An 8,503-nucleotide genomic window follows, 5' to 3' on the forward strand; every position below is an offset into this window, starting at 1 on the left:
AATGTCCTTCCAGAGATTGTGACCAAAGAACCCAATGGGCTGCACTTTCTCGTTTCATGGTGTTCTGGGTATGCACAGAGAGCTGACACAGAATGCGTGGCCTCTAGGCCCCTGTCAGACATGCGCCTGAGAGGACTTTGCTCTTGCTCTGACTTGAAGCAAATCTTTGCAAGGGGGAGCAAAGGAGTGAGAGAGCAGAAGGCGTCAGGACGTCTCGCCCAGGGCAAGAATGCAGAGCAAACCTGCGAAGGAAGCCTTCAGAAGGGCTGGTGAGAGGAACGATGGGCAGGGGTCGGTGGCAGAACCGGACCGAGGAGCCCGATGTGATGGGACGCTGCCGGAGGTGACGCAGATGCGGTACCCTGCTGACACTGGTGGGACGCTGATGACAGGGCCCTCTGGCCAGCACCGGTGCCGACGGGTCCAGCATGCGTCTCCTCCACCCAGTTTCCAGGGAGCACCAGACACATCCATAGCTTACTGAGGGCAGAGCAAGTCCCCGAGGTCACCGCCTGCAGGTCTGTCTGCGCTCAGCTTGTAGCAGAAGGCGTGCGTTGCCAGTGCGTGTGCCTCCCAGCACACCTGGATCCCTGGTCTTGGCTGTCGGCTTTTCTAGACCTCGAGGAGAACGCGGTTGCTGAGATCAGTACTTCCACTGCCTTTTATTTTTATTTTGTTTATTTATTTATTTTTTGAGTCAGAGTCCCACTCCATTGCCCAGGTTGGAGTGCAGTGGCACGCTGCTCGTGGCCACCCCAGCGTCAGCCTGCTGGGCTCCGGCGATCCTTCCGCCTCAGCCTTCCAAGTAGCTGGAACTACAGGTATGTGCTACCACATCCTGCTTATTTTTCGATTTATTGTAGAGGCGACGTCTCGCCAAGCTGCCCAGGCTGGTCGCGAACCTGCGGGCTCAGGCAATCCACTCGCCTCGGCCTCCCAAAGTGTTGGGGTGACAGGCTGAGCCACCGAGCCCGGCCTCCACTGCCTTTTAAACGTTAATGGGTGTTTTCAGTTTGGCCTAATTATTGGGCCGATGCATAAGTTCATAGCGCCTGTCGCCTTTTTCCATGCACCCATGGAATGCAAACGTCGACGATGGCTGGCTGGCCACAGTGCGTCACGTCTGCCAATTTCCGGGTCGACTGGCACGGGTCATTGTGGATTAAAGTGTGAAACAGTCTTCACGAAAACCTGATGGTCTTCCTGGCGTGGAGAAGACCTCAGGTCAAAGTGGCCCTCTTTGAAATGACAGAGCCTTCTTCTGGCCGTGTTTTCCTGACGGCATTCTCCCGGGACACGGGATGACTGTCTCAGCGGCCCGCCTTGTCTTTGTTCCTTATTCAACTCAAAACGGAGAATACTTCAGAAGGGTTCGTTTTTCCCCACTGGACACCCATCTTCCTTAGCCCACAAATAGCACTAAGTTTCTTCACACCTGCAAAATGCAAGGTGTGTTCCCAAGCACAATATTGTCACTCCAAATGACAAACAGCAAACTCCCAACACCACAGTGTTGTTGCCATGCAAAAATAAACACTATGAACTCATGCATCGACCTAATACAGAGATGATAAACCTTTCTTTAAAATCCAAATGGGGCCGGGCTCGGGGGCTCAGCCTGTCATCCCGCGCCTTTGGGAGGCTGAGGTGAGTGGATGGCCTGAGCCCGTGGGTTCGAGACCTGCCTGGGCAGTGAGACCTCATCTCTACAATAAATCAAAAATCAGCTGGGCGTGGTAGCACGCGCCTGTAATTCCGGCTACTCAGAAGGCTGAGGCGGAAGGATCGCCGGAGCCCAGCGGGTCGAGGCTGCGGTGGCCGGGAGCGGCTGCTACACTCCAGTCTGGGCGACCGAGTGAGACTCCAACTCAAAAAAATAAAAATAAAATAAAATAAAATTCAAACGGGGCCAGGCAGTGGTTCATGCCTGTAATCCCAGCACTTTGGGAGGCTGAGGTGGGAGGATTGCTTAAGCCCAAGAGTTCAAGACCAGCCGGGCAACACAGCAAGACGTCATCTCTACAAAAGATTAGCCAGGTGTGGTGGCGCATGCTGTCGTCCCAGCTACTCAGGAGGCTGAGGTGGGAGGATCGTAGGAGCCCGGGAGGATGAGGCTGTGGTGAGCTGTGATCCTGCCCCTGGCCTCCTGCCTGGGCAACAGAGTGAAACTGAGGTCTCTATTCAAAAAAAGGAAAATGAGTAGAGCAAGACTCTGTTTCAAAGACAAATGCACTTCAAATGGGACTAGAGTCTCTGTGCGAAGTAAAACCTCTCTCCTCCTTCAATCCCACTTCCCAGAAGGAGCGATTGCTTTATTGGTGTGTGTCCTTTCAGACTCGCGTATGCGCAGGTGCGCATATCTGTCTGTGTGCACACCACAGCACACACACGCAACCCACTTCTCTTTCTAGGGACATGAGACTCTGACGCGTGTTGCTTGCTTTTCCTCGCCGCGCCTTGGGCACCATTTTGAGCCTCTAGCGATTCCTGAGCATTGCTCTTCTCTTTGTCTCTACGATGCCGTCCGTGGCATGGATATGTTGTAACTGTTTGCTCACCGAAAACCGACTTTTTATTTCAAGTGCTATATACAAAAACAAAAGTTGTATTACATCGGTCTGGCTCCTTCAACCTAGAAGTCTTCCTCTAGTTAGCCAATGCCTTCAACACCATCTCCTGTGAATCTCTTGCTGTTTTAGAGTATTCAGATGTTTCATTATGTTGGTGGGTTCTATGTCAAGTTTATCAGAGATTGCAGAGTGGGGGTGGGAGAGAGAGGATATTGCTAATGTGAAACAAATCTAAAGTTCATGATTGTCCCGGCAGTTCTGTCCCTAAAAATATTTTCCTTCAGGTACCTTAAGTTTTGAGAGAATTTTCCTTACTAAACAAAATCAACTTATTAAATAATTCAGTTTCCCATTTTTATTTCACCAATAATACATAAGCACCAATTAGAATTCCTGATCACCATGAGATAATCAGGCTATTACTTTGATTTGATGGTGTTCTAGCAGAGAAATCGGATGAAGTCTTAGCTTTTCAAATGCTGAACATAAATCTCAGATCTCCACTTAATACTGTCTGTCGGGGTCCCGGCGGGCTCAGACTGGGAGCGCTAGTAAAAAAAGTTAAAACAGGAAGTTAAAAGGAAGATTCTGCCACTGGCCTCTCCTTGGCCACTCACCGAGTTATCAAGAAGTTTTACAGATTGCATTTTATGTCTCAAACTTCTCCTTGTCTACCAAGTTTCAAATCAAATATAGTGTGTTCCACTACAGCAAATATTTCTACACAGCAAGACACATTCACCATCAGTAAATAGCAAAACGAAGACAGTGTTAACTGAGAATTTCCATTTCTGCTTTTGAGAAATGATTTTAAGCCCTTTTCTCTCTCAGTCTACATGCTAATGTGTTCTTCTTCTCCTTCTTCTTCTTTTCTTCTTCTTCTCCTCCTTCTCCTTCTCCTTCTCCTCTTCCTCTTCTTCCTCTTCCTCTTCTTCTTCTTCTTTCTACTCTAATTTGGTACTTGCTTGAGAAACTCCAGAGACTATTCTAGAGGCTGACTTTGGAATAACAGAGTATGGAGACAACACAGCAGAATTATTCATTGTTTAGAGGTCACCTGTAGGCAATTAATCTACAACCTGGCCACAATCGGGTGGCATTGGCCAGATCTCCAGGTGGACAGCAATTCAGGATAACCCCTGAAGTGAGATATGCCCCCCATGCCTCTCCCAGATACTCCTCATTCCATTCTTTCCCTTTAAAATCCCCTATCTTCAGCTGAAAATTTTGCAATGGTTTATTTGAGGCATGAGCGTGGCCATTTCTCCACCTGCCGGCTATTGGAATAGTCACTTTCCTTCCACTAAATCTCATGCTTGTTTGTTTCAGCCTGCAAGTGGTGAGTAGTGGAACTTGTCATTGGCAACAACAGTTTAACACGGAAGCATTTCTGGTTCCTAAGCAAGGGAAGCCAGAATATCAGGAATAGAAAAACTCCCAGGCCATTTTGGCTCTACTTACAGAGAAGTTAAAATGAGCCGGGCATGGTGGTGCGTGCCTGTAGTCCCAGCTACTCAGGAGACTGAGGCAGGAGGACCACTGGAACCCGGGAGTTCTGGGCTGTCGTGCACTACACTGACTGGACGTGTGCACTAAGCATCGATATGGGGAACCTCTGGAGCGAGGGACCACAGAGGGCCAAAGGCAGGGTGAAGGCCCAGGCCAGAAAGGAGCGGGCCAAAACTCCCGTGATCATCAGTAGTGGGATCGTGCCTGTGAACAGCCACTGCACTCCAGCCTGGCAGCATGGTGAGACTCTGTTTCCGTAAAAAATAGATCAAAATTAAAAAAATAAGAGAGAAAACGAGTGTCTGCATTTAGGGCTCCTCTGGTATTTAGCCATTATCTTACAGATTAACGTTTAGATTGGTGTCAGTTTTTCACTTTTACAGACCTCCTGGAAAATCTTTACACAAAGATCTTTTGCGAATCTATGCTTTGTGAAGTATTTCTACAGAATAAATTTCTAGACTTGAGCTTGCAGTTAGGAAACAGTACACTTTAAAACAAGGTCTACTGTAATCTCAGCACTGTGGGAGGTCGAGGTGAGAGGATTGCCTGAGCCTGGGCATTTGAGACCAGCCTGGGCAACTTGCTGAAACCTTGTCTCTACTAAATCACAAAAACTAGCTGGGCTGGGTGGCCTCCATCTGTAGTTTCAGCTACTTGGAAGGCTGAGGCGGAAGGATCGCCTGAGCCCAGCAGGACGAGGCTGCGGTGGCTGTGAGCGTGCCATTGCACTTCAGCCTGGGTGACAGAGTGAGACTCAGACTCAAAAAAAATACAAAATGCAAATAAAACAGCGTCTAAGCTGTGGTCACTGACTTGATTATCTACTGCCTCATGGTGCTGTGTCAAAGAGAGGCTTCTCGCTGTGAGCTGCCTGCACACCCGCAAGGCCTGGGAAGTAATTACCATCCCAAAGTGAGATCCAGAGACTTGACCTTAGCCCCAAGAATGCAAGGCACCAAGGAAGGACAGGAGTAGGGAAGTGAAACTGAGCAAATTAAAGACAAAGGCACAGAACATGCTCTTAAAATTAACAGAAAAAACACCAAAATCTTCATACCCACAAAAGCACTGTTTTCACCATATATAAAAAAATCTGTAAATATGAATACAGGCTGAGCGTGGTAGTTCAAGCCTGTCATCCCAGCACTTTGGAAGGCCAAGGCGAGAGGACTGCCTAAGTTCTGGGGTTCGAGGCCAGCCTGGGCCACTTGGTGAGACTTCCTCTCTATGATAAATAAAAAATAAGCCAGGCATGGTGGTGCATGCCTGTAGTTCCAGCTACTTGGAGGGCTGAGGCAAAAGGGTCGCCTGAGCCCAGCAGGTCGAGGTTGCGGTGGCTGTGAGCGTGCCCCTGCACTCCAGCCTGGAAGACAGAGTGAGACTCTGAAACCTTGGAACCACATTAGTAGAGGAAGCGTTCCTGTTCTCATTTATATATAAGGAAACAGGTTCAGAATAACCTTGCCAAATGCAGACAGCAAGCCAGTAGTAGAGTCAACATTCAAGCGTAGCTCTTTGCCCGCCTGTTAAGTATTTGTTTCCCAAGTTCCACAGCACATTCCAACTCCAGGTAATCCAGGTTGAAACACTGATCTAGAAAGTATGACAAGGCACAAAGTTGCTGGTACTGCAACTAAGCTTCATTTTCTTTAAAACATTTGTTTTGGTTTCTACTGTCCTTTACGTGTTTCCTTAAATATATTTAATAATAGCTTTTCATTAAACAGTGACTTAGCTGAATGGGCAAAGGAAGACATACGAAGATCATGACAGTCACTCTACTCAGAGGGGGTTTCAGTGAATGTTTGTGCATGTGTTCTCATCCATTCTGTCAAAGTATGGTCCTGGTCCATGAACTGTTATTGGTTCATGATAGATAGGCATAAAAACAGAAGAGAAAGCATTCAGAAATGCTTATACTTGACAGCAAATTAATGTCTATTCTCAAATAAAAGGGGGGTTTTATTTTGTATCTTTTTAAAGTTTCATTTTTCTAGGAATTCATTTTTATTAGTTTACCAAAGTTTTTCCACCCATCTGCAATGGATGGAAATTTAAAAAAACAAAAACTGGTCCTTCAGTGGAAGTGTGAGACTCACTCTACTAGTGTGAGCCTTCCCAGTCCCACAAAGGACTTCTCGTGTGAGAACTGCACAGTCTATCCTATTAGCCACAGCAAATTTTGTAGGCCACCACAAGTTTTGAAGTTCTAAACTTTTCAAGTAATTGCAGATTCGTACCAATTACTTAACTTCCATGGAAAGATGCAGTATCTTGATCAGAAGGGGAAAAAAGCTAACAAAAGCACAAAGTTATTGTGTCGTGGCCTATAAGCTCCATTTTTTTTTTTAGTGTGTGTCAGGGTCTTACTCTGTGGTTCAGGCTGGAGTGCAGTGGCATGATCATGGCTCACCACAGCCTCGACCTCCTGGGCTCAGGCCATCCTTCCATTCAGTCTTCCGAGCAGCTGGCACTACAGGCACACACCAGCTCACACAGCTAATTTTCTGATGTTTTTTTTTGTAGAGACAAGGTCTTGCTTTGTTGCTAGGCTGGTCTCAAACTCTTGGGCTCAGGCAATCCTCCCACCTCATGTTCCCAAAGTGCTGGAATTACAGTTGTGAGACACCATGCCCAGTGCCGTATTTCTTTTAAAGAAAAAAAGGTGGATAAATTAAAGGAATTTTTAAATTACTGCAGTCATCTTATAAATTGTTAAAGCAGAGTGTTTTAAAAATTGAAATCTTCATGGTGAGCCATGATCCTGCCAGCCTGGGTGAGACCCTGACTCAAAAAATAAAAATAAAAAAAAGCCCCATTTACAATGAAATCCTACCTATATATTATTTTCTGTGGCACCAAAAGGCCCATAAGCCTAAATCTATCCCTTACTAATGGGAATTTCTCAGGCGCACTTTGGGACTGGGACACTATTTCCATGAAGCACAATCATGTTCCTTGGAAAAGGTAATCCATTAGTTTTTTCCCTTTGGAAAGGCAGACCACACATGCAAAAGGCGTTAATTGGAGAAAGCAATCCAGGGCCACTGGGTAGAGGCTGGCGAGCCCCAGGCAGAAGGCTGGGCGTGAGCACGCGCTGAGGGTCGCAAGTCAAGTGAGGTCATTCAAGTGAAGAACAGACCAAAGCCGGGCTCGGTGGCTCAGCCTGTAATCCCGCGCCTTTAGGTTGCCTGAGCCCGCGGGTTCGAGACCCGCCTGGGCAACTTGGCGAGACCTTATCTCTACAATAAATTAAAAAAAAAAAAAAAAAAATCAACCGGGCGTGGTAGCGCACGCCTGTAGTTCCAGCTACTTGGAAGGCTGAGGCGGAAGGATCACTGACTGGAGCCCAGCAGGTCGAGGCTGTGGTGGCCGGGAGTGGCCGCTGCACTCCAGTCTGGGCGACAGAGTGAGACTCCAACTCAAAACAAAACCAAAACAGACCAAAAAGACAAGAGGAAGCCCTGACAGACAATCTGCCTTCTTCGACGCCTTCCACTGTCCTTTCTGAGGATGTCTGTAAACTACCCGTTAGACTCAGGAAAACAAAGCAGCCAAGTGGAGGAAGAGACGCGTCCCTAAGGGAGGAGCATGCGTCACCGGCCACAGTATCACCACCAAACCATCTCGAGTCCGCCCACCCCGCACAGCAGAGCTAAACAGCAGCATTGGGACTTGCAGTGGAAGTGAGGTGCTTATCGCAGGGTGCTGTGGCAGGCTCCTGCTCCAGACCCAAGCTCCCCAGTGGCTTACAGCCAAGTTTCTTGAGGCAGGGAGGCAGAGGTTAGGGGCAGAGTCATAAATCAACGCAGAGATGCCATACTTTGGTTTGGCCTAAAAAGGGCATCTTGAAGCAGGGGGCCTCCAGGTCGCATATGGATTCAAAGACTGACTTGTGATTGGTCAAATAAGTGAAGCTTTGTCGGAAGACTCAGGGTCAACAGAAAGGAATGGCAAGAACCGGCCCATGGCTATCCTTCCTCCAGATTCCTGGGGAAGAAATTTAGAAGAGGGAACACCCGCAGGTCCTTTCCTCAGTGCCCTCTCACCTGAGGTCTGTAGGCCAGTGGAGGCATTTTCCATTTGGTGGGGGACCAGGTTTCTGAAAGACTCAGGGACATATTTTGAGTTGTTCTCTTTGTACGTTTTGTGGCTCTAACTTCCTTGGCTATTGTTTTAAGCTATGATTCCCTTCTTGCTTGTTAGATTGCGCACTTACTGTTTTTTGTTTTTGTTTTTGGAGTCGGAGGTTCACTGTTACCCAGACTGGAGTGCAGTGGCACACTCACAGCTACCTCAGCCTCAACCTGCCGGGCTCAGGCGATCCATCAGCCTCAGCCATCCAAGTAGCTAGATGCATGCACCACCATACCTGGACTCACCAAGTTGCCCCGGTGGTCTTGAACCCCTGGCCTCAGGCA

This window comes from Carlito syrichta, unplaced genomic scaffold, assembly GCF_000164805.1.
Source record: "Carlito syrichta isolate Samal-C Ts95f unplaced genomic scaffold, Tarsius_syrichta-2.0.1 Scaffold100614, whole genome shotgun sequence".
Lineage (NCBI taxonomy): Eukaryota > Metazoa > Chordata > Mammalia > Primates > Tarsiidae > Carlito > Carlito syrichta.